This window comes from Echinops telfairi, unplaced genomic scaffold (genome assembly GCF_000313985.2).
Source record: "Echinops telfairi isolate 266 unplaced genomic scaffold, ASM31398v2 ScPeMD7_9;HRSCAF=40, whole genome shotgun sequence".
Classification (NCBI taxonomy): domain Eukaryota; kingdom Metazoa; phylum Chordata; class Mammalia; order Afrosoricida; family Tenrecidae; genus Echinops; species Echinops telfairi.
Genome location: NW_022103906.1, coordinates 55,509,758 through 55,533,937, shown reverse-complemented (window position 1 = coordinate 55,533,937; position 24,180 = coordinate 55,509,758). Strand labels below are relative to the sequence as shown.

Sequence of the window (24,180 nt, the reverse complement as noted above, 5' to 3'; positions counted from 1 at the left end):
AAAGTGACATCTTTGTTCTTAATACTTTAAAGAATTCTTGTGCACTACGTTTGCCCAGTGCAACAGGTTATTTGATTTCTTGACTCCTGCTTCCATGAATACTGAATGTGGATTCAAATAACATAAAATGCTTACCAACTTTGATATTTTCTCAATTTATTGGGTTGTTTATTTGTCTGTTTGTGAGCATGTCTGTTTTCTCACATTGCTTGCATTATAATCTACGCTGAAAGTAAACAACAGCAAGTATGTCAAATGTTCCTTGCTTTCAGCGAGCCAGGGGCTATTACCTACAAATAGAAGGTTGTCAGTGATCCTTCCTCCAGGAAGCTATGCTCTTCTTGAGACAGTCTAGCTGCTGCGATTCTTTACTCAGAATACAGATTAGATAAATATATAGTGGAAGGACACCACCCTGATGCACACCTTTTCTGATTTCATCTTTTTTCCCTTTGTTTTGTTTTGTTTTGTTTTTTTCATAGGGGAGAGCACCCCCACTACCACAAATGATGCAGTCAAGTTTCCCACATTTGGGGAAATCGCAGGGGTCAGCATTTCCAGAGTGCAATGGATAAGCCTCGCCCTGGGAAAACCACCTTTGTGATCATGGTATCTCCCCTGCCAGGTAAGTGATTTTATCGTTTGACTATTACAGGGTTCATTAGGAACTTGAGAAGTTAAAATTCAACATCAGAAATAACTTAGGACACATTTCTAGGGCCAGGACAGCCTCTTCTCAGGAGTGCCTGCAAACACTCCTCCCCCTGACCCTTGGCCTCTTGGCCTCTTCCCTACTCAGGCAAGTATTGCCAAGTTATTTTCGTTCTGTAATAAGTGATCATTTCACCATCTGATTTCCTTCTCAAAAGCACTCAGCTCTCTCATTCCTGGGGTCCGCAGGCCCACTGAGCCGTCCGTCATCTGGAGGTCTGGTTTTGCGGCTGTCATTTCTCTGTTGCTGCTTTTCGCCTTGTCAACAAGCTGTTGGGTTCTCTCTCTGCTCCTGGATTGAGAAAGTTCTCAGCACAGAGCTCCTGGGTCCAAAGGACACATTCTGCCCCTGTCTATTGTTTGGCTTGGCTGTTGATAGATCCCCATTTGTTCCTCTGGGATGGTTAATTTGAAGACTAGAGTGATGGAATACTGACCAATCAATCCCCTTATTTGGATTCCATACACCCTATTTATGTGGTTCCGCCCCCATAGGTAGACACTATTTTTCACTTTAATTTATTTTTAACTTTTTATAGTGAATTGGGTGGCGGTTTACAGAGAAGATTGTTTTTGGTTCAACAATTCAGACCCACTTGTTCCCTAGAATTAATTCAAATTCTCTCAGTGTTCCATTACGTATCCCACTCCCTGTGTTTCCTGCGTCCGTTCTTCCTTCTTTAAACCTCTGAACATCCTTCTGGTGTTAATGTTGCCCCTTTGATCTTAGATGGTTGATTATTCTTAAATAAGCTTACCTCACAAATGTTATTATTCCCTTAGAGATCTGCCAATTGTTTGGCTGAAAATTGATCCCTGAGAGTAAGATCGGTTTCAAACCTGATGGGTGCCTAAGGCTTGGGTGTCCCAGCATCTGCCTTTAACCAGGAAGCTTGATATTGAGTTTTGTTCCACACTTCCCTCCCACTCTCTTCAGGAATTTCGAATATGGACTTTCTAAGAGCACTTGGTGGTGATAGCGGGACCCCATCTAGGTCTCAGGGTTGTGCAAATTAATGTTTGTGTGGTCCATCGGTTCATTTGACTATTTCCACGCCTTTGGTTTTCACCACTCCTCTTTCCTATGAACCGAGAGAGATACTTAGTTGTATTTTAGATGATTGTTTAGGAGCTTTTAATACCACAATCACTGCTCATCAAAGAAGGATGTAAACACTGTGGACTATTTTATGCCAAATTACTTTGGTGCATCCTGAAACTATGATCCTGATTCCCAATGGTCAGCACTTATCTCCCCAAGGTACTTAGCTATGTTCAAGAAGTTTGAATAACGTTGCCCCTGTATGCTCTGCCACATGGTCCTTGTTCAGGAATTATCATTCTCCAAAATGTTATCTTTGCTATGTTCTACAAAGTTGAATACATTTGCATTGTTGATAAAGCACAAGTAAACATCTTTCTTGTATTTGCTGATTTCATCTAAGATTCATCTGACGTCAGCAATGATATCCATCATTCTCCATCATTTTCTGAATCCAGTTTGAATTTCTGGCACTCCTTGTGGATATATTGCTACAACTATTTTTGAATTATCTTCTCATCATTTTACTTGTATGTGATATCAATAATATTGTTCGATAACTTCCACATTCTGTTTGGTCAACTCTCATTGGAATTGGTATGAACATGGGTCTCTTCCAGTTGTTTGGCTCTGTATCTGTTTTCCTTTTTATTTTTTTGCATAGACAAGTGTTTGTTGCTAATGCTGCATCAGTTTTTTTGAAACATTCAATTGGCTATTCTCTCCATTTCTGCAGCTTTGCATTTCAATAATACCTCCAGCACAGATTGGACTTCTTCCTTCTTCTTTCTTCTTGATCATATAATATCTCTTGAAATGATTCCATTTCAACCTATTCTTTTTAATATCATGACTTTGTGTATTCCTTTGATCCTCTTTTGGTATTTTTTGGTATCATGCAATATTTGCTCATAGAATCCTTGAATATTGCAATTCAAGGCTTGAATTTTACTCTTCAGTTTCATTATATTGTTTAACTTTCTCTTCTTAAGCTGTCCTTTGAAATTTTTCATTAGCATTTTAACTTCATTATTTATTCTATTACTTTAGCTACTTTACATTCAAATGCAAATTTCAGAGTCTCCTTTGATATCCACTTTGGCTTTTTCATTTTTCTTGTCTTTTTAGTGACTTCCTGGTTCCTTTGTGTATAAAATACTTGATGCCTTCTTACCACTCATCATGCCTTATGTCAGAAGTGTGCAGTGTGTTAACTATGTTATTGAGATGTTCTGTAAATTTTGGTGGGGACTACTCAAGGTCATATTTTGGTTCTGAGGAATCTAGTTTAGTTTTCTTCAGTTTCAGCCTGAATTTGCATATGAGCAGTGGCTGGTCTGATTCACAGTTGGCCTCTGGCCTTGTTTTGACTGCATATTGAATTTCTCCATGTCTCTTTCAACAGCTGTAGTCTTTTTGATTCCTGTGTGCTCCATCTTGTAAGTCTACATGTATAGCTGTAGATTTTTTTATGTTATTGAAAAAATGAATTTTCAATGAAAAAGTTATTGGCCTTGAATAATTCTATCATGTGATCTCCAGTATAATTTCTTTCACCAATACCTTATTTCCAACTACGAATCCTTCTTTATTTCTAACTTTGTTTTTAACTTTCCTTCGTTGTTTCCAACTTTCACATTCCATCCCCAATCCACATTCCAATCAATGCATCTTGATAATTTGCTTTGTTAATTTCATGGTGAAGAAGTTGGTAGAATCCTTAAATTTCTTCATTACTAGTTTTAGTGTTTGTTTTGTAAATTTGGATAATAGTTTTATTAATTGGTATTTCTTGTAGGAATATAGATTTTATTCCATCACAAATCTCATTGTACTTCAAGATAGATCTTCAAATATTTTTTTGATTATCAATTAGATTCCATTTCTCTTGAGATTGCCACTCCTAGAATAATAAGCCATAGGATTATCTGATTCAAAATGACCAATACCAATCCATTTCAACTCATCAGTGCCTGGCATATTGATTTTTATGAATTCCATTTCACTTTTGATGACTTTTAATTTTCTTAGTTTCACAATTTTTACGTGACACATTGTGCCTGATCAGAAAAGAAAGTACCATTGTTATGTTAAATGGGCCACTGTTCTCCAGCCATCTGTTGAGTGTTTTTCAATCTGAAGGCCCAGGGATCAGGCAACATCCCGTTGTTATTTCTAAGAATTTTAGTGGTTGATCACTCAGACATGGATCATCTCTTCTTTTTCTCCTGTTCTTAGTCTGGAAGTTTTGTGCAAATGGAGTGATCCTACTTGTAAATGAAACACCAGCACCATCAATACAGCAATATGAGTCCCACCACAGCAGGATAAACTGACAGTGAGGAAAGCATAGAAACAAATATTCTGTTTCAAAGTTTAGTAGTTAACATAGTAGACCCTATATTAAATGTTCATATAGATGATAAAGTGAATGAGGTACAGAATTGATTTACCTCTCTATCACCTTTATAAACTTTTGACAAAAGCCTATGCCCCATCCCTATAGAAATCATTGTGATATTGGTCCTCTTTGTTGGGTTGTTATATGTGAACTCATCCACTTGAGTCATTATATGTCTTATTCTGATTTTCATTTAAATTATCACAGTCTCATCGTCTGGCTGCTCATTGAATAATACTTTACTAGTCATTCTTCAAAGGTTCACAAAAAATTGCAAGAGTAATGCTATTTGGACAATTTATTAAAATATAGCTGGACCTAAACTAATAAAATAATAAGTCTTTTCTTCTTACAACAATTGGTCCTCCTGTCCTTCCTCCTTCACAGGTACTTATTTTCTTCAAATACCTAACTCAACAAATACAGTTTCCTTAATTTGCATTTGAATGCTTATTTGTTTCTCTGCTGGTTGAAATTTGTTTTTGCAAAGTCCGTTACCCAAATTTGAGCCATGTTTCTGCTCGCTGCTATGTAAGAACATTGAGACAAATTTTGGAGGATGGTGACATTTTTTTGTGGAGTCCTCAACCATGAGAAATTAGCATGTTGTGTATTAACAAAACAAAACAAAAGCAAAAAAGAAATTCATTTCCATTGAGTCAATGATGACTCATAGCGACCATATGGGGTAGGGTAGAATGGCCCTGGTGAGTTTCTGAGACTAGGTTTACCAGAGTAGAAAGCCTCATCTTTCTCCCATGGAGCATCTGGTGGTTTTGAACATTAGACCTTGTATCTCGCTGCTCAGAACATGATTACTACACGACCAGGGTACCTACAATTTGTTTTATGTAATTTAATTTATTTTGACCACATTCATACCCTTCTCCATTTTGATTCTTCTCTTTAATCATACTGGTGTTCTATATATTGTCATTTGAAGTACATTTAAGATTTTAATTCACATATGGGAGATAAAAACTCTTCCATGTTATAATTAATGTGGGTTAATCATTACTACAGACCAATTTTGTTCACGTGTCCAAATTTCACCACATACACTTACAGGTGTTGATGAATTACCTCTTACCTTCCTTAACTCTGCTCAATAAAATCAGCATTGTTTTCTTACAGTTGTTGAACTCGGTACTAGTTTCTATCTTATCATTAAAAAATATCATACCTGTCTTTGAAAAGCTTATTATCTAATGTATTGTGAGGGGAGAGATGTGTACATTTATAATTTACCCTTTTGTAACTCATAGTATGTAAATGTAAAATGTTAATAAATTAGTCAAAATAGTGCAGATTGTTACCTATCTCTTTCTAATTTCACATCTCTGCCTAATTTACATTAATCAGAGTGAACAATGTCAGAGGAGATAAGAGTGTATGGGGAAAGGTTGTAAAGAAAATTAATTATAGTGAATCTGAAAGACTGTAAATGCTGAGTTTGTATGTTTGAATTGTGATGTGTGGATAGTCCTTAAGAAATATGTGCTAATAAACAACATATATTAAATGTACTGATTAAAACTGTCTGAGTAATCCAACAGTAAGCACTCTAGAGACATTAGATTGAATTTTCAAAGAATTATTATATAGTTGAGTCTTTTTAATTTCTCAAATGTTTCTAATATATTATTTAGTCTCTCTGAAATCACAAGAGTAATGCTATTTGGACAATTTTTTAAAAATATAGCTAGACCTAAACTAATAAAATAATAAATCTTTTCTTCTTACAACAATTGGTCCTCCTGTCCTCCCTCCTTCACCGTTTAAAGGTTACGCACAAACAAGTATATCTCCGAGGCACTGCAATCGCCTAGTTTCTGAATTTGGACTCAGGGTTGTATCCTGTGTGCTCTCCACTTGAACTAGTATCTTAAGAATCAGATACACTGAAAACACTTTTCAGGAAAAGTTAATATGTCAGCCTGTTACACTAGAAGATACTTCTGGAGTGAAGGAGTCCACACTACTTAAAGTTGAAGCACTCACTTCCCACCCCCACCCCCACCCCCCAAAAAAGAAACTTCTCTGCATTTGCTACAAGTCCCAGGTTTAAAATGAAATATCTGGGGAATTCAGCTTCATATAAATGCTAGTGTTCTATAAAGTACAAGCACGAGTGTTATTCATTTCAAGAGTAAACTAAGGGATCTTTGGCTCGGATAGGCCCATAGCAATAGGAATTACATCACCCATAGGTTTTTGCCACCGCGTGTCTGTCAGTTTGCTATTCTTTGGTGGTTTGTGTGTTGCTGTGGTGCTGGAGGCTACTTCACTAGTGTTTCCAATGCCAGCAGGCTCACCCAAAGTGAACAGGTGTCCGTGGATCTGCCAGATGCAGAACAGACAATGAAGAACTCTTCTCACTTCGGGGGAAGAAGTTGACGGAAACCTTATGCGTATCTTGAAGCATTGTCAAATACTGAAGGCCTAAACAAAGGAAGCAGAATATTGCCAAAAATATTGCCTGAGGATGGCTCCCTCAGGTCTGCGGCACTCTCAATGTGACTGAAGAGGAGCTGATTTCTTTGAGGGGGGGGGGGTGATTTTAGGTAAAGCCTGTGGAAATGGAGTCATTGGGATCTCCATTTGTTGATGTGGTACAACTTTCGGTAAAGAGAAAGTGCTGCAAAAATCTTCTAATCATTGAAACTTTGAATGTGGGAGGAATGAATTTAAGAAAATTGGAAGTGGCTGAAAATGAAACAGAAAGCATGAAGATCAATATCCTAGCATTAGTGAGCTGAAATGGTGTGGTGTTGTCCATTTTGAATCAGAAGGTGATATGGTTGGCTATGCTGGGAATTTCATGGAATGGCATGGCATTCAATGTCAGGAAGAATTTTTCTAAATCCATCATGAAGTACAAAGCTATTTGTGATAGGGTTATATCTATTGGCATTAACAAAGTCCAATCAATACAACTATCACTCAACTTTATGCATCACAAATGCTATTGAAGGATTATCTCAATGACATCAGCCAGAAATTGAGTAAACATGCAATAAGATGCATTGCTAGCTATTGGTGATTGGAATATAGAATCTGGGGAAAAAAGAAGAAGGAACGGTGGTTGGAAAATATGGACTTGATGATAGAAATTAACTGGAGAACAAATGAAATAATTTTACAAAACCAACCACTTCCTCACAGCACATACTTGTGTATCAAAAACACAGAAGGCAACTACTGTATACACATGAACTTCACCAGGTGGAATACACAGAAATAAAATTGACTACATCTGTGGGTAGACATGTAGCACAAGCTCAATATCAGGAGCTAAAACCAGACCAGGGGCAAACTGTGGAACAGATAATCAATTGCTCATCTGTAAGTTCAGAATAAAGCTGAAGAAAATGAAAACAAGTCCTCAAGGGCCCAAATACGACCTTGAGTCTCCCACCTGAATTTTGAGGACTTCTCAAGAACAGGTTTGCTTCATTGACCAGGAACGGAAGAAGACCGAATATGCTGCGGGAGGACATTAAGGCCATCATTTATGAAGAAAGAAAAGGTTATTTTTAAAAAAGACCCATATGGATGTCACAAAAGACCCTGAAATTTGCTCTTAATCACAGAGTAGCTAAAGCAAATGGAAGAAAGGATGAAGTCAAGGAGATGAAAAGAAAATTTCAAAGGGAAGCTCTAAACGACAAAGCCAAATATTATAACAAACTGTGTGAGGACCTAGAATTAGAAAATCACAAGGGAAGAACATGTGCAGCAGATCTGAAACTGAAAGAATGCAAGAAAAGTTAGAGCTTTGAGTCACAATCTTGAAAGATTCTATGTACAAAATATTGAATGATGCAGGAAACAGCGAGAGAAGATGGAAAGAATACACAGTCACTTACCAAAAATAAATAGTTGACATTCGACCTTTCGAGGCAGTAGCATATGAGCAAGAACTAATGGTGCTGAAGGAAAAAGTTCAAGCTGCACTGAAAGCATTAGCCCAAAACAAAGATCCAGGAATTGATGGAATACCCATTGAAATGTTTCAGAGAGCTTCTGAAGCACTGGAAGCATTCACTCAGGAAATTTGGAAGACACCTGACTGGCTGGACCACCTGACTGGAAAAGATCCACATTTGTGCCCATTCCAATGGAAGGTTACCCAAGGAAGGCTCAAACTACAGAATGATATCATTGATATCACAGGCATGTAAAATTTTGCTGACGGTCTTCCAACAAAGGTTGCAGCAGGAGGTTGACAGGGAACTGGCAGAAAGAAGTTCAGGCTGGATTCTGAAGAGGATATGAAACAAGGGATATCATTGCGGGTGTCAGATGGATCTTGGCTGAAAGCAGAGAATACCAGAATTATGTTTATTTGTGTTTCATTGACTATGAAAGGGCATTTAACTGTGTGGACCATAATAATAGGATTACTGGGAAAGAATGAGGATTCTAGCACACTTCATTGTTCTCAGTTGGAACTTGTACGTGGATCAGGAGGCAGTTGTGTGAACAGAACAAGGGAATACTCCTGATTGAAAGTCAGGAACCGTGTGCTTCAGGGTTGTATCCTCTCAGCACACTTGTTCAATCTGTACACTGAGCAAATCATCAAACAAGCTGGATTATAGGAAAAGAATATGCTATCAAGATTGGAGGAAGGCTTATTAACAACCTGAAGTATGCAGCTGACACAATCTTGCTTGCTGAAGATGAGGAAGAATTGAAGCATTTGCTGATGAAGATCAAGGATTTTAGCCTTCAGTATGGATTATGACTCAAAATAAGGAAGAGCAAAACCCTCACAATTAGACCAATAGTTAACATCATGATAAATGGAGAAAAGGATGAAGTTGGCAAGGATTTTTGTCTTACTTGAATCCATAATCAATGCTCAATGAGAGCAGCAGTCAAGAAATCAAATGATGTGTTGCAGTAGGTAAATCTGATGCAAAAGATCTCTTTAGAACACTGAAGAGCAAGAATATTACTCTGAGGACTAAGGTGTGTCTGACCCAAGCCATGGTATTCTCCATTGCATCATATGCGTGTGAAAGTTGAACAATGAAAAAGGAAAACAGTAAAGAATCCATGCATTTGAATTGTGGTTCTGAGGTCTATTGGAAGTACAATGGCTTGCTAAAAGGACAAGCCAATCTGCTGTGGAAGAAATAAGGTCCAAGTGTTTCTTAGAGGCAAGGATGGCAAGACTTCGCCTTACATATTTTGGACATCGTGTTTCATAATCTGTTGTCATTTTGAGACGTAAGAGTGAAGGGGTGCAGTTTATCCTGTCAATCAGGTCACAATGATGACCTCATTTGGAGGTGCTGAGGAGATGAGTAGCTCGCTGGAGGCAGGACACACGCTCACTCCCTGCGAGACATTCCTGATGACAAGCCACATGGAGCTGCTTTGATGCAGCCAGAGCCCTGGGAGCTGTAGGAGCCCCGTGGAGACCGCTGTCAGCGCTGATATGCTTCTACTGCCACTGGATTCACAAGACTTTTGACCCACTGGCCTGTGATCTTCCTGCATTTGGCATTATTGCATGGCTGTGTGAGTCTAAAGAGGAATTTATGGACTAAGATTGGACATATGGGCTAATATTGTATTTATGGACTTGATCTGGACTGGGCTGGGCTATTTTCTTAACATAAATTACTCTTTATATAAAGTTCTTTCCTGTATTCATATGAGTGTCTATGAATTTGTCTCTCTAGTCTATCCAGACTAACACAGACATATTGTCAGGAAAGATCAGTTCCTGGAGGACATCGTGTTTGGTAAAGTGGAAAGCCAGCATTAAGAGTAAGGCTCTCAATGAGATGGATTGGTGGGATGGCTGCGACAATGGCTCAGGCATCGGAACAATTGTGAGGATGGCCCAGGACCATGCAGTGTTCCATTCTCTTGTGCATAGGGTCACTATGGGTAGAAGTGGACTCTGTGGCACCTAACAACAACAACAATAACAACAACGATTTTGGAAAGTCAACATGTATCCACTCGCAGTATAAAAGTAGAAATTTGCTCATGCTTCTGTGGTTAGAAGAGGTATTGCTGGCTTGGTGTTAAAATGCTTGTCTTCTTTACCAGGATCCAGCTTTTAGGGGAATGATTGCTCTGCTTGCTGAACAGGTTCTAGAAAGGCTTCTCGATGAATATGGACTGGAAAGAAAGACCTTGTGAGCTGCTTTTAAAAGCAGCTGCTTAAGACCCTTGAGTCCCCAAATTGAGTTTGTAGGCAGCCATGGGAAAGCCATAAGACACGATCCCAGTTTGTCCTGCTATCCACAGAGCAGATTTGATGACACCGAACCGCAGCAATATGTGGCTGGGCATTGCAATAGAGAGACTAAAGATGACATGGGCCAACTTTACTACACCATGCCATAGCTTTCTCTCGCTTACCTTCCGTTACAGCTCTTTTTTTGTTCCCTTGGAGAATAAGATGTAAGGAGAGAAACTCGAAGAGGATTATGTATATGTGTGTGGCTGTGTTTTGTGGGAAGGAAGTGACATGTAAGTGTGTGTATGTGAAGCATGGCAACAGAGAAGTACAGTGTAAACTACACAGCGATTGCTTCATGCTATCTTTAAGATTATATTCAAGCTTGTTCTTGAATTCTCTATTTTAGAAGCTTTGTGGTGTTGGGGGATCTGACCATGATTTGATCTTTGTACCCATAGCAGAAGTATTAGGCATTGTTCTGTGAAAGGCCGATATGTGAATTTTCATTCTTGTACAGAAATTTCTAGCATCACTAGCTGGTTGACGGTCTGTGGTGTCTCCATCATGGTCATGGATTTTCCCCAGTGACTAAGGAAGATAGGGTATCACAGAACACCTGACATTCTGGTCTTGGTATATCCCTGTTTTCTGGTATCACTTATCCACCTGAGACTGAACAACTGTTACTGAGCATCTTTGAAGTAGCTTTTAGGCAGATGTGCGAGTGTTGCTGTTAGGTGTCATTGAGTCTGTTCCAACTTCTAGTAACCTTACGTACAACAGAACGAAACACCACCAGGTCCTGCGCCATCTTCACAAGTAGTCTTATGTTGTTGCAGCCACCGGGTCGATCCCCCTTGTCAAGACCCATCCTCATTTATGCAGTCCCTCTACCTTAACACGCTTGGGTTCTTTCTCCAGGAACTGGGCAGTTTAGCACCACTTTTTCTTAGGTGACCTTCAAATGCCTTCTTTCTGTCTCTTCTTCTCAACTATTTCTTTAAGAAAAAGGGCATAAGAAGAAAATGTGAGATTAGTTGTACCGAAAAAGGTCATTACTGTCGATATCTTCGTGCATACGTGTGGATGGGGGTTGGAAAGTTGTGCTTCCGGCAGAATCCTACAGATATAATTTAGTTAAATGGAATCAATTATATCATTATAAAAAGGCCCTAATATACCTCTTAAAAAGTAGATGTCTGAATTTTGGAGATCTAGTCTTGCCTCTAATTACAGTGCATTTAAGCAGAGATTTCATTGTATCTGAATATAAGTAAGCTTGCCGCTTGATCAGTGTTCTAAACGTAAGACAGTTTAAAACAAGTAAACATTATTCATCTCAAGAAAAATGTTCACTTTCATGTCTAGTTAAATTATTATTTTAAAAATCATTCTGTAATCCCTATGAGTTTGTAAGACATTAGAAATCAAAATTATTTACCTGCCTTTAATACAATGCAAATCACTTCAAAGAGGTAATTCTTATATCTCATTTATAATGCTGTGATGTAAATTCTGAAGTTTCACAAATTGGCTAGGATGGTTATTACAATATTATCACTGCTAGACATCTCTTTGGTTATATTACATGACTAATTAATTGTGTGCCATTTTATTTCAAGCTTGCATAGCAGTTTCCCTTGTTTTTCACTTAAATTATTTTTGAAAGAACATTCTCTGAGGATTCACAATTTCTTCTATCTTCATGCAATTCATTTTCAGAAGAGGTTAAATTAACTTAATATTGAAGCCAAAACAAGGAAAAGTGACTCTAGATATAGACAGAAAGTGAATGTTGACAGGGACTTGAAGTTCAAACGTGCTGAAGTATGCTGCTGTTGTTCATTGCATGGCCTTGGGACTACTTCATCTCTTTTTGCTTCCTTTCACCTGTCAGTTAAAAAGGAACAATGTTTTTATCCACAGGGTCTTGAAAGTCACTTATTTTTTTATTTCAGTAATGATCTCGTGTATATTGAAAACAAAATCTGGGCTATTAGCAAGTTATATACTTATAAGTACCAACTCCATCTTCAACATCCAACTTAACAACGGTGGAAATGGGTGAGTTTTACCCAAGGTCAGTGCCTGCAGGATTTGCTTACCCAGTCTGAAATAATACAGTTCTAGAGTTTCAATCTAGTCATATAAAATACCTACCCTCAGTCACCAGAAGAATGGACACATTGGAACTGTGGTGTTGTTGAAGAGTATTTAAAGTCCCAGGGACTGCTAGAAGAACAAACACATCTACTTCCAACATGCTCCAGAATGGAGCGGCCAAAATGCTCCAGAAAGGATGGATAGACTTCATCCTATCATGTGCTTTTAACCTGTTGTCAGGAGGGTCCAGTCCCTAGAAAAGGACAGCAAGTTTGGCAAATGAAGTAGAAAGTTGGCAAAAAAAAAAAGAGGAGATGGATTGACATGGTGGCTGCATCAATGGGCTCAAATATAACCACAATTGTGATGATGAAGCAAGACCTGGAAGTATTTTCTTCTCTTGTGCATACGCAGTGTTGCTATGAGTCTCAACTGGATAGAATTCAACAACTATAACCCTGTCTAGTACACAGTGAAACTAAAACCTGAAAGTATCTACGGCAGGCTAAAGCCATCTTATTACCCAGCATCTGACCTTTTATTCACAATATGTCTCTTAGTGATCTGGTAGTTAAGTCCTATGATAGTTAAGTCCTGCTTAAGCTAGACTTGATAAGCAAGAATGCAGACATAACCCAAGGGACTTTTAACTTTCCTTAAATAATAATATTTCCTACTTGCCAATAATCTCAAACACCAGTCTTTCTATGTAGTTGTTTGTTCAAATTGAGCAATGTGATAACCCATAAACTCTTGATCAATGAGACTTGTAGGTGCTAATGTTATTGCATCTATTGTTGAAAACGATCTGGCCATACTCTCGCTCTGCTCTCCCGTCTAGTGTTTCTACTACAGGAGAGAATGGACCGTGGTAAAATAACGAAGTGAGAACCAAATCAGTCACTTATGTATAGAGCAAAATATTTGTAGGGAAGTAGAAACCGTAATGAGAATTAAAATTACATTAGAAGACCATTTCAGATATATTTGTACTTCAAAAAACCAAACTTAATGCCATTGAGCCAATGCTGAGTCAAAGCGACCTGCTGTGGGCTTCTGAGACTGTAACTGCTTGCAGGAGTAGAAAGCCCAGTGTTTACACCTCAGAGCTGCTGGTGGTTTTGACCTGCAGATGCAGTCCAACGCATAACCCCTACAGCACCAGGCTCCTGGCCTACTTTATTTCTTAATAGCAAGTATTATTATGGTTTTGTTGCTATTTCTTTGATTTATTGTGTTCTTGCTAGTTAACATGTAAAGCCCAATACATAAGTGCTTCATATACATATCTCATGTGTTATTGTTTTTATTGCTACCTTTGATACAACATTTACTTGCTACTGAACACGTAGAGCCATACAAAGAAGTGTTTCATAAACATATCTCATAGAATACATGAGGTGGCCACTGTTATTATCTTCATTTTATAAGTAAGATCTCAATGTTAAAAAGTATTTGCGAGGTCTCTCACAAGCCCTGAAGGGATAGTGGGCTGAGCACTGAAATGTTAACAGCCAGGTCAGTGGTTTGAACCCTCCAGTGTCTCTGAGGGAGAAAGATAAGCTCCCTTAACGATGTAAAATCTCAGAAATCCAAAGGGGCAGTTCTACCCTATTATTAGAGTTATTATGAATCAGAATTGACTCATAACATTGACTCGATGACAGACTTGACCTTGGGGTAATGAATTTGCTTTTGAAGATCTCATCAATCCCCTTACACATACACCACCAAACTCACTGTCAAGTTGAGCCAGCTCACAAAGACCCTAAAGAATAGGTGGCAAAACAGGATTCAAACTTGTGTTCATCTGATTTCTGACTTCACAATTGTACTCTTCCATAGTTACTATGCACAATCTTATCTACTGAACAAAATTATGTGGTAGTTCCTAAATACTGTATATACTCATGTACGTGCCGAGTTTTTCAGCAGTTTTTGTGGTAAAATTAGGTGCCCCGGCTGATATTCAGGTTGGCTTATACTCGAGTATATACGGTATTCTTATATGAAAACGTGAAGATTGGGTTTTTTAATTGTTGAATAAAATAATTTTTTAATAAAAAACAACAACAATACTTACCTGGCAGGGGAGATACCATGATCACGAAGGTGGTTTTCCCTGGGCAAGGCTTATCCATTGCACTCCAGATGTGCTGACCCCTGCGATTTCCCCAAATATGGGAAACTTGACTGCATCATTTGTGGTAGTGGGGGGTTGCGTTCATACTCTCCCCTGATAAAAAAATAAATAAACAGCAACAACAATGAATTCTGTACAGTTTAATTCTTTAAGAATGAACCAAGGCACTTCTCTTCTGCTGGACCACCACTGACGATTACTTGCTTTCTAACGTCTCCTCTGGGCCTCGGGACCTAGCTCTGCAGAGTCTGTGTTTCAAATTGTCCCAGAATTCCCTCCGGTTTCCTGCAAGTGGGGACGGGATGTGAGAGCTGAAGAGAAAAGCAGCCATTGATTATATAAGAAGGAGTATTGAAATGAGAGACACTCTGGTGTGAATGATTTATTATCAGTCATCATACTCAAATATTAGCTAAATGTTTAATGGGTATATTAATTTTCATAATTAAAAAAGCAGTCTTTCCTTTAGCACATGTGTATACAAAAACCTGTCATAGTGTGAATGATTTCTAGTAGAAAATGTCCACCTACTTCTACTTTCTTTGTTCAGAGTCAAACCGATTCAATGCTGCTCACAGGCTTTAAGCCTCTGGAGTTCCAAGTAGTAAGCTTATGTGACTATTTCTTGACATTTTAATTGCTGTTTGCATTTTGTTACAGGAAGCATGATATAATTATTTCATCATTTTGGCTAAGTCAAATATAATATTGTCCACTGATGAACTAAGTAGTGTTCTGGAAAGTTTGGCATATACTCTTTTACTTTTAAATGTATTATTTTCCTGTTTCCTATCTTTGGAATGCCTAGTTTTTGGATGAGACCTTCAGTTTCCAAAATTTTATTTTGATTTTTTGGTCAATTTATCCTCATTAGTACTATTCTTAGAATTATTATTCATCTCTCAAACTTTTTATTCCTTAGATTTTATATTTCAATTTCCCATAACTAAGATATTGATTTTGATTCCTTTTCAAAGGCATCTTATTTTAGAATTTAATTGAAGGAACATCTCTAATATCTCCAAAGTTATTGATGGTAGAGTTTATTCTCCTTTGTTATCTACATGTGCTTTTAGAGGTGTATGCTTAGATTTTGCCTTGCTTCTGTGTCTCTATAAAATTTCATATTTTCTTTACATGTGATTTTGACTATAAATTTTTTCAAGCTATTTTATTAGGAACTAATCCAGACATCATACCACTCCATAGTTCAATCACACCAAGCAGTACTGTACAATCACTACCAAAATAAATTTCAAAACAATTTCTTCCTTCTTGACCTCCTAGATATCAGCTCCCTCTAACCCTCACCCCCGACTTCCATCAACATCCCCTCCTGGAGCCCTTATTCTAGTTGTGGTCTCTTTAGGGTAATCTCTCCTGGGTTTCATATTCCAAAAAACACCATAGAAAAACACATAACGAAGATTTAAGAAAGGTACTCACAATGACATAATACAACAGAGATAACCTTAGTGTGAAAAACAAAAACAAAACCAGAAAATATTAAAATCCAAATTAAGTGCAAAGTGTGTCAGAGGGGAGATTAAGTGACAGTAGTTTCACCATTCAAGTCAGAGCTATCATTTTAATCTACTGTGGCTCTCTTTCCAATACTCTGTCTGATAACCAGGCTATTCCTCCATTATGATTGGAAGGCAATCACTGGAAATGTATTCTCTGTGTAGATCCTGCAAATGTATGTGTTGGGCTTCCACTGTCCTCCATAGCCATGTGCACGTCAGAATCTCACAATTGAAACTCTGATACTGTTCCTCCTGCAGGTTTGGATGACCTAATTTACAGCCCTTGGATCTTGGATGTTGGTGTGCTTCTTCCATGTGGACCTAATGGACGTTTCGTTTAGACGATTGCTTGTTTGGAAAAGAGTAAATCATGAAAAAAAGTACTACGCTGTATGAGGTTGTGTTGTTGTTGCTTTGGTAGGTATTTTCAAGTCAGTGTCAACTCATGGCGACCCTTGTACCACGGAACAGAACACTGCCTGGTCCCGCGCCAGCCGCACACGTGCTGCTATCTTAAAACCCATTGTTGCAGTGACGTGTCCGTCCGGCTCAGCAGGGGTCTTCTTGGTCACTGTCTTCTACGTCACCCAGCATGGTGCTCTGCTTCAGGGACTGCGTCTCAGGACAACATGTGCCCAGAACAGGAGACAAAGTCTTGCCATCCTTGCCTCTGCTTTCTTCACCACACTTGGCTGTAGCACCCTCATCTTCAGTGAACTCTTTATGAAGGGGAGTATTAAGCAGGGCTAATTGTTTTTGGATTGGGGCTAGAATTCAGCAGGAGCCCAGAATCCATCTTCTTGCCCATGGGTTATGCATAACTCCAGTTTACTTCAGTAGTCATCTTATGAAAAAAACAAAAACCAACAAGAACAGCACCAACAAAACAAAAACACCACCCCCCACCAAAAAAACAAACAAAACCCAAACAAAGAACCATTGTCAATCATCCCCCTGAAGTATAAAGTGATTACATTGATAACAGTAATTTATCCAATGGCATATGATTCAAGATACTGTTGAGACAAGGAATTTATGCAAGTGTAGTCCAAATGCAAGCTGCAACCCGTGAGCTGTTGCTTTATGCAGATTGAGTTCATCATTGATTGAGCTCTGTTCACACTGAGCATGGGGGTTTGTGCTCGGGGAGATTTTCTGTATCATTTCTTAAAGCACGGGGCTTTACCTATTATATTTTTAAAATTTTGTTTTTTAATCATTGCATTGGGGGCTCTTACAACTCTTGTTACAATCCATACTTCACTTGTATCTGACATATCCGTACACATATTCCATCATTCTTTCTAGACATTTACTTTCCATTGAGCCCTTGGGATCAGCTCCTTTTTTCTCGCCTTCCCTCCCTCCTACTTCCAACCCTCGTGTCCCCTTGACAGATTGTAGATTGTTAATTATTTTCAAATCTCACACTGACCACTGTCTCCCTTCCCCCTCTCATTCCTGTTGCTCTTCCCCCTGGATGGGGGTGTTGTTAAAACCTGTCATATTAATGCAAGGCGAGCATTGAGATACTAAATATATGATGATTCTGGATTCCCTTTCATTGGATACCCAATAAGCCAGGGGTCCACCTAAGGTCCAATGACCATCATTTCCACACTGTTGGGTGGACATCTTTTGCTTCCTCTCTCATTAGGGAATTTCAGTCCTAAGGGCTCCAGGTGATTTTGAAAGTAGGGCCCATTTCATTCAGCCTGCTTTCCACGGCAAGTCGTCTGATGTAGCCTTTTGGAGAATGCCGTGTTTTCAGTAAAGCCAGCATCTAAAGTCATTGTGGTGCTTAGACCATGGCGTGGTTCACTGAGGTTGGGAAGAAACTTATTCCAAGTACCTACCCAGGAACATAGAACTGGGTTTATTCGCTCCTTAGTTTCCTTAGTTTCCTTATAATTATTGTTTAGCATCCATTCCAGGTGTGAGGTTGTTCCTCCCCATTTACCCACCATCCCCACCAACAGAAAGTTCAGTGCCTCCTCTGAAATGTAGAGGCTTCCCTCCCCTGGTCTTAACTTGACTTTCCAGTCAGGTTCTCCTCTCCCTCCTGCGGAGGGCTTGTTGGTGTGTTGTAGCCTGGTCTCCATGTTGTACAGCAGGAAGGGCATGGTCTTCTCTCTTTTCCACCTTCTTGAAGGAGTGACCCCAACTGATGTGAGGGCTCCTCTTTTGAGGTTGTTCTTTTCTTATGAAGTGCATATAAGGGGTGTATCTTCGTCTGCTCTTGGTCTTCCAAACATTTTTTGAGTTTCTCGTATGTTAATTTCTATTTTCCTAGTATCATTATTCTGAATGATTGTGATTTTCTTCTCATCATTTTTATTTAAAAGTATTTGAGAAAGGAAAGAATGTAATCATGTGTGGAAGAGTGACACTTTTTCCTTTACGAGGAGCGTAAAAGTATAGTTTAAAAGAAATTTTACTACTAACTACCAAAGTGCATGGAGATCTAGTGGTGCAGTAGCTGTACGCTGTGATCCAAAAGCTCAGCAGTTTGAAACCACCAGCTGCTCTGAGGGAGAAACAGGGCTTTCTACTCCCGTAAAGAGTGACAGCCTTGGAAACCCACAGGGGCAGTTCTACCCTGCCCTATATGGCTGCCATGAGTCAGTATTGGCTTGATGGCAGTGACTGGTTTATTGTAATTTACATTTAATTACATAAAACTCAACTCACTGCCATCAGGCTATTGCAACTCATAGCAACCAACCCTGTAAGATACGTAGAATTGCCCCGTTGGCCTTTTGAGACTCTCTCTATGGGAGTAGCCAGCCTTATATTACTTCCGTGGAGTGGTAGATGGTTTTGAACTCTTGACTTTTCACTTAACAACCCAACTCATAACCCACTATGCCACTAGGTCTCCTGTAATTACACAAGTATATGTAAATCTATTTTCTTTTCACCAAATTTCAAAATAATAGACAAAATAATATTTTCCCATTATAACCAACTCTAGTCAATTTTCCTATAATTAAAAAGGGGAAATTCATTTAATACATATTGTGTAGACATTTATGGAATACATATAGCACCTTTAGTTGTTAGTGTTTTTATTTTAGCTCATGATTCATGCATTTTCTAGTACAATGGTTGTTACAGAGAGGAATCCTAATCAGCTGCTTCAATTGTTAAAAATGCAAATTCTTCAGTTCACTCCCAGATCTATTGAAAGAGAAACTCTATGAGATCGGGATCAGAAATCTGATGCACGTTAAAGCTTGAGAAGATGATGAAAATGTGAATATGATTGAAAAATTAGTAGATGAGTGTACAGAGAAGGAAATATGATGCAAGGGTGACTAAGAGTAAATGTATGCAGACTATCAAAACCAAACTCACTGCCACCAAGTGGGTTCTGACTCACGGTAACCCTGTAGGACAGGCAGGAGGAACTGCGCCTGTGGGTTTCAGAGCATCCACATCTTCATGGAAGTAGAAGACTTCACATTTCTCCCTACGAGTGGCTGGTGGTTTTGAACTGCTAATCTTGGTTTTATTAGTCCAACATGTAACCCATTAGTAATTTATACAATTAGAGCTTAATAAATGATTTCAAAAGTAGTCATTGGAATCATTATTTTTGTTTTCTAGTGGCTCTGAAGGAGCCCTGGTGATATAATGAGTTACCAATTGAGCAGCTAGCCACAAGGTCAGTGGTTGTAACTCATCAATTGTTCCCCAGGACAAAGATGAAGTTGTCTACTTATGTAAAGATTTAGAATCTCAGAAGCCCTAAGGTGGAGCTCTACCCGTTTGAATAGGGCCACTATGAATTGGAGTAGACTTGACGGCTGTGTGTTTCCATTTGTTTCATTTCCTTGTTCCTTTCTTTTATTTTTTTTGTGAATGGCTATGATAATCCTCCGTTCTTGACCATGATTCTGAAAGACATTTGTATTAGACAATTGCATTAGACAGTTATCAGAGATAGCAGACTATGATGTTGTTTGTCCTCTGGAAAATTAGAAAAGATAGTATCTTTTACCACAGGACACTGAATAAAGATAAATTCATTGAGGTCATTGACAGTTTAATCTTAATCTTACTGTAGATTTTGGGGAAGAGAAAATACTCATACTCCCTCTTGCTCCCATTTTCCCAAAAACTCTAGGGAAGCAAAGTAGTGTGACATAATAACAAAACGTTTTTGAATACTCAGTATGTTTTTGACCCCACACAAGCATCTTTCATGACCTGTGCTTTCTGTTAGGAGCCCACATGGAACTATTGGGTGGGCATTGGACTGCTAAGGTTAAATGAGAGTTCCAGTTGCTTCTATTGTGTTGATTTTGTTTTTAAGTTATATATAAGTTACCTTTTACATGTTGGTAAAATATCTCCAACTAAGAATTTTAAGACTAGTAGAGACTATTCTATTTCTTAACAAAATGTATGTCTTTGGAAAAATTACTTGTACTCTTGATAAATCAGTAAAACAGGCATTAGATTATATAATTATGTCAGTTAAGGCTATCTAGAAAAACAGAGTCAAAGTCAGGTTCTCCCCACCCCCACCCCCCGACCCCTTCTCCTTCTTCCTTTTGGTGTTTGAATCTCTAGCAGTGCTGAGAAACAAAGGCTTGGCTATCTGCTCATGAAAAGAATAAAGCCAGAAAACCATACAGAGCTCAGTTCTCTGTAACATCCGGAGCCCTCATGAGTCTGAATCAACTTAATGGCAACGGCTATACACACATACACATAGTAGAGGACTTGTATTACTTTCAACTTGTCCGCAAACTTCAAAAAGCCATTCATACCTGTGTAAATATATACATATGTGATGTATGCATATGTATACACATGAACACACATATAAAATTACTTATTTCAAGACATCGCCACATGATTGCAGGGCAGGCAGTCCACAATTGGTAGACTAATTTAAAAACGCTACAGTTGATGTTGTAGTCTCAATTCAGCATTTCTTCTTTCTCATCGAAATGTCAATTTTCTTAACACCTTTCAACTGAGTGCAGGAGGTTTACATACATGAACAAGAATGATCTTCCAACTTAAGAGTCAACAGAGTGTAGTTAATCACACAGTTTGTAGTTGTTAATTACATATATAAATATCTTCACAGCAACACCTGGGCTAGTGTTCTATTGACGCATGGTTACTATAGCCTAGCCCCATGGATACACAAAACTCATCCCCAGAATGAACCTCTGCCATCTTCAGATTCTGAATAGCAGTGGTAAAATGTGGAGACGAGCTCAAAGTAATACAATGCCAAACACCTCCAGAATCTGGTTCCTCTGAACATAAATGAGTGCTTGATTCTTGATTTCATCTTACTTTGGAGGACTCCAGGACTAGTGCTTTACACTATCTTTTTTATCCTACAGATCCTGACCAGGGGGAATCTCCTGGGCAGTATTCCTCTGAACAGTCCTTGTAGAGAACACATAACAGAGTCGCCGAGAGCTGCGAGGGACCTCAGAGTTGTCCATCAAAGTGTTTATGCTGTGGTTCCTAGTCAGTGAGTAGCGATGTTGCTGGAAGTCATTGGCCTGGCCAAATGAAGGACTCTCACTTGTTACCATTCTCCATGGTTTTACATTGACTGCCATGCCATGTTGGCTAGAGTATAAAGATAGACAAAATGCCTGAAGCTCACTCTTACTTAACTAACTTGAAATTTACCAGATTGTAGAGGTGAAACATTATCATATTTCACATTAAGTGACCGGCAGTTTAACTCTCACAATTTGATTGAGAAAAATGGAACTTTTTTTTTATAGCCTACAATTTATTCTACTCAGATCTTGATTGCTTTGACCTTATTAATTTAGTAAGCTAGCTACCTCACTAGTACAGAGACAGAGAGGCCTTTGTAAGTGCTAGTGTTATTGTTAGGTGCCATCAAGTCAGCTCCTGCTCACCCTCAGCACAACATGGGGAAGCACCACCCGCTCTCGTGCCACCGCACCGTGGCTGCTGCCTTGAGCCCAAGTGAAAGTCATGGCGTCACGCCGTCCCATCCGAAGTTTCTGCACGTCCTCCGCCTTTTGTTCACTGAGCATAATGTCCTTCTCCAAAGACACGCGTTGTTAGGTGCCTTCCAATCCCGTCTGACTGTGGCATGTTCATGTGCAAGAACATGGACTCCTCGCTGGCCTGCACGTTCCCCACCCCATTGGTTATGCTTGAGCCCATTGTTGCAACTGTGTCCCTCGACCTTGTTCAGGGCATTCCTCCTTTTGCTGAACTTCCAACTTCACCAAGACCGAGGAACTGATCTCTCCTGATAACATGTCAAAAGTATGTGAGACCAAGTTTGGCTGTCATTCTTCTAAGAAAGACTTTTCCCCCTGGCAGGCCACAGAATTTCCGTAGTCCTCCCCAGCACCCCAATTCAAATAGATCAGTTTTTCCTCCCTCTTTCTTATTCTTATTCATTGTTCATATTTGTAGGTGTAGGAGGCGATTGCAAGTGCTATGGCTTCCCTCCAGGGCACCTTACTTGTCAAGGTGACGGCTTTGCTCTTCAACGCTTGAAGAGTTTTGTGTGGGCGATTTGCTCAGCACAAGAAGTTGTTTGATTTCTTGGCTCTTGCTTGCGTATTAACTGTGGATCCAAACAAAATGAAATCCTTGACAACTTCGATGTTTTCTCCATTTTTCATGATTTTTTTCCCATTGTGCCCAGAGTCTGGTACCACATAATAAGATATCCGGAGTATGTGAGATCACGTATCATCACTCTCCCTTCTAAAACTAATGCTGGGTGTATTTCGTGCAACCCTCACTCCCTCACACTCATTCACTCACTCACTCACTCACTGCCATTGAGTCAATGCTGACTCTTAGTAGCTAGAGGACAGGCTAGAACTGCTCCTGTGGGTTTCTGAGACTGTAACATTATAGAAGTAGACAGCCTCGTTTTTAGTCGTATTTGTCAATAGTACAAAATGCATTGATTCTTCTACTGTCTTCCTTATTCATGGTCTAATTTTTGCATGTGTTTGAGGTGATTAAAAATCCCATGGCCCTGTCAGAAGGGCCACAAGGAAGAGAAGAGCCAGTCAGGGTGCAGTATAGCACCGATGAAATACACAAACTTCCTCTAGTTTTTAAATGTCTCCTCCTACCCCCATCTCACTACCATGTCCCCAATGCTATCTTACAAATCTGTCTAGACAATAACACGTACACTGGTACAGATAAGAGCTCACAACACAGGGTATCCAGAACAGATAAAACCCTCAAGACCAATAAGGGGAGCAGTGATACTAGGAGGGTAAGCATGGGGTGTTGGAGTTAGGGGGAACTGATCACACTGAATGATGAATGGCCCCCCTCCCAGGGGGATGGACAGCAAAAAAGTGGGTGAAATGAGACAGTGGTCAGTGTAAGACATGAAAAAAAGTGTATACACTATCAAGGAGACATGGGGGGAGGGAAGGTGGGGAAGGGAGGAGGAAAATGAGCTGATGCCAGGGGCTCAGGTAGAAAATGTTTTGAAAAAGATGATGACAATGTATGTACAAATGTGTCTGACACAATGGATATATGTATGGATTGTGATAAGAGCTGTAAGAGCCCCCAATAAAAAAAAAAATCCCATGGCTTCGGTCAGACACACTGTAGTCCTCAAAGTGACATCTTTGCTCTGTAACCCTTTCAAGATACCTTCTAGAGCAGATTTGATTTGACTGCTGCTTCCAAGAGCATTGATTGTGCATCCAAATAAAATGAAATCCTTCGACCTTTTCTCTGTTTATCATGATGGTGTCTATTGATCCATTTGTAAGGATATTTGTTTTGTTTACATTGAATTGTAATGCAGATTGAAGGCTGCCATCTTTGATCTTTACCAGTGTGTAAAGTTTTCTTTGTTTTTAGCAAGCAAGGTTGTATCATCCGCATATAGCACTTTATTAATGAGCCTCCCTCCAATCTTTATTCTGTGATCTTCAGTTAGTGCAGTTTCCTGTGTTTTGTTGAGCATACAGATTGAATAAATATAGTGAAAAGATAAAACCCTGACACATACTTTTCCTGTGTATATAATCACTTTAT

The 24,180-nt window shown here is 39.0% G+C and overlaps 1 non-coding gene and 1 pseudogene across 1 annotated transcript; one reads left to right on the top strand and one right to left on the bottom strand.

The window, feature by feature from the left end:
- Nucleotides 1–479: 479 nt before the first annotated feature.
- On the bottom strand, nt 480–633 carry LOC115868403 (annotated as a pseudogene).
- A 13,907-nt stretch (nt 634–14,540) lies between these two features.
- Nucleotides 14,541–14,704, top strand: LOC115868398. Its single transcript, XR_004045571.1, has one exon. It is a non-coding gene; the product is annotated as a U1 spliceosomal RNA (small nuclear RNA).
- The last annotated feature ends 9,476 nt before the right edge of the window (nt 14,705–24,180 follow it).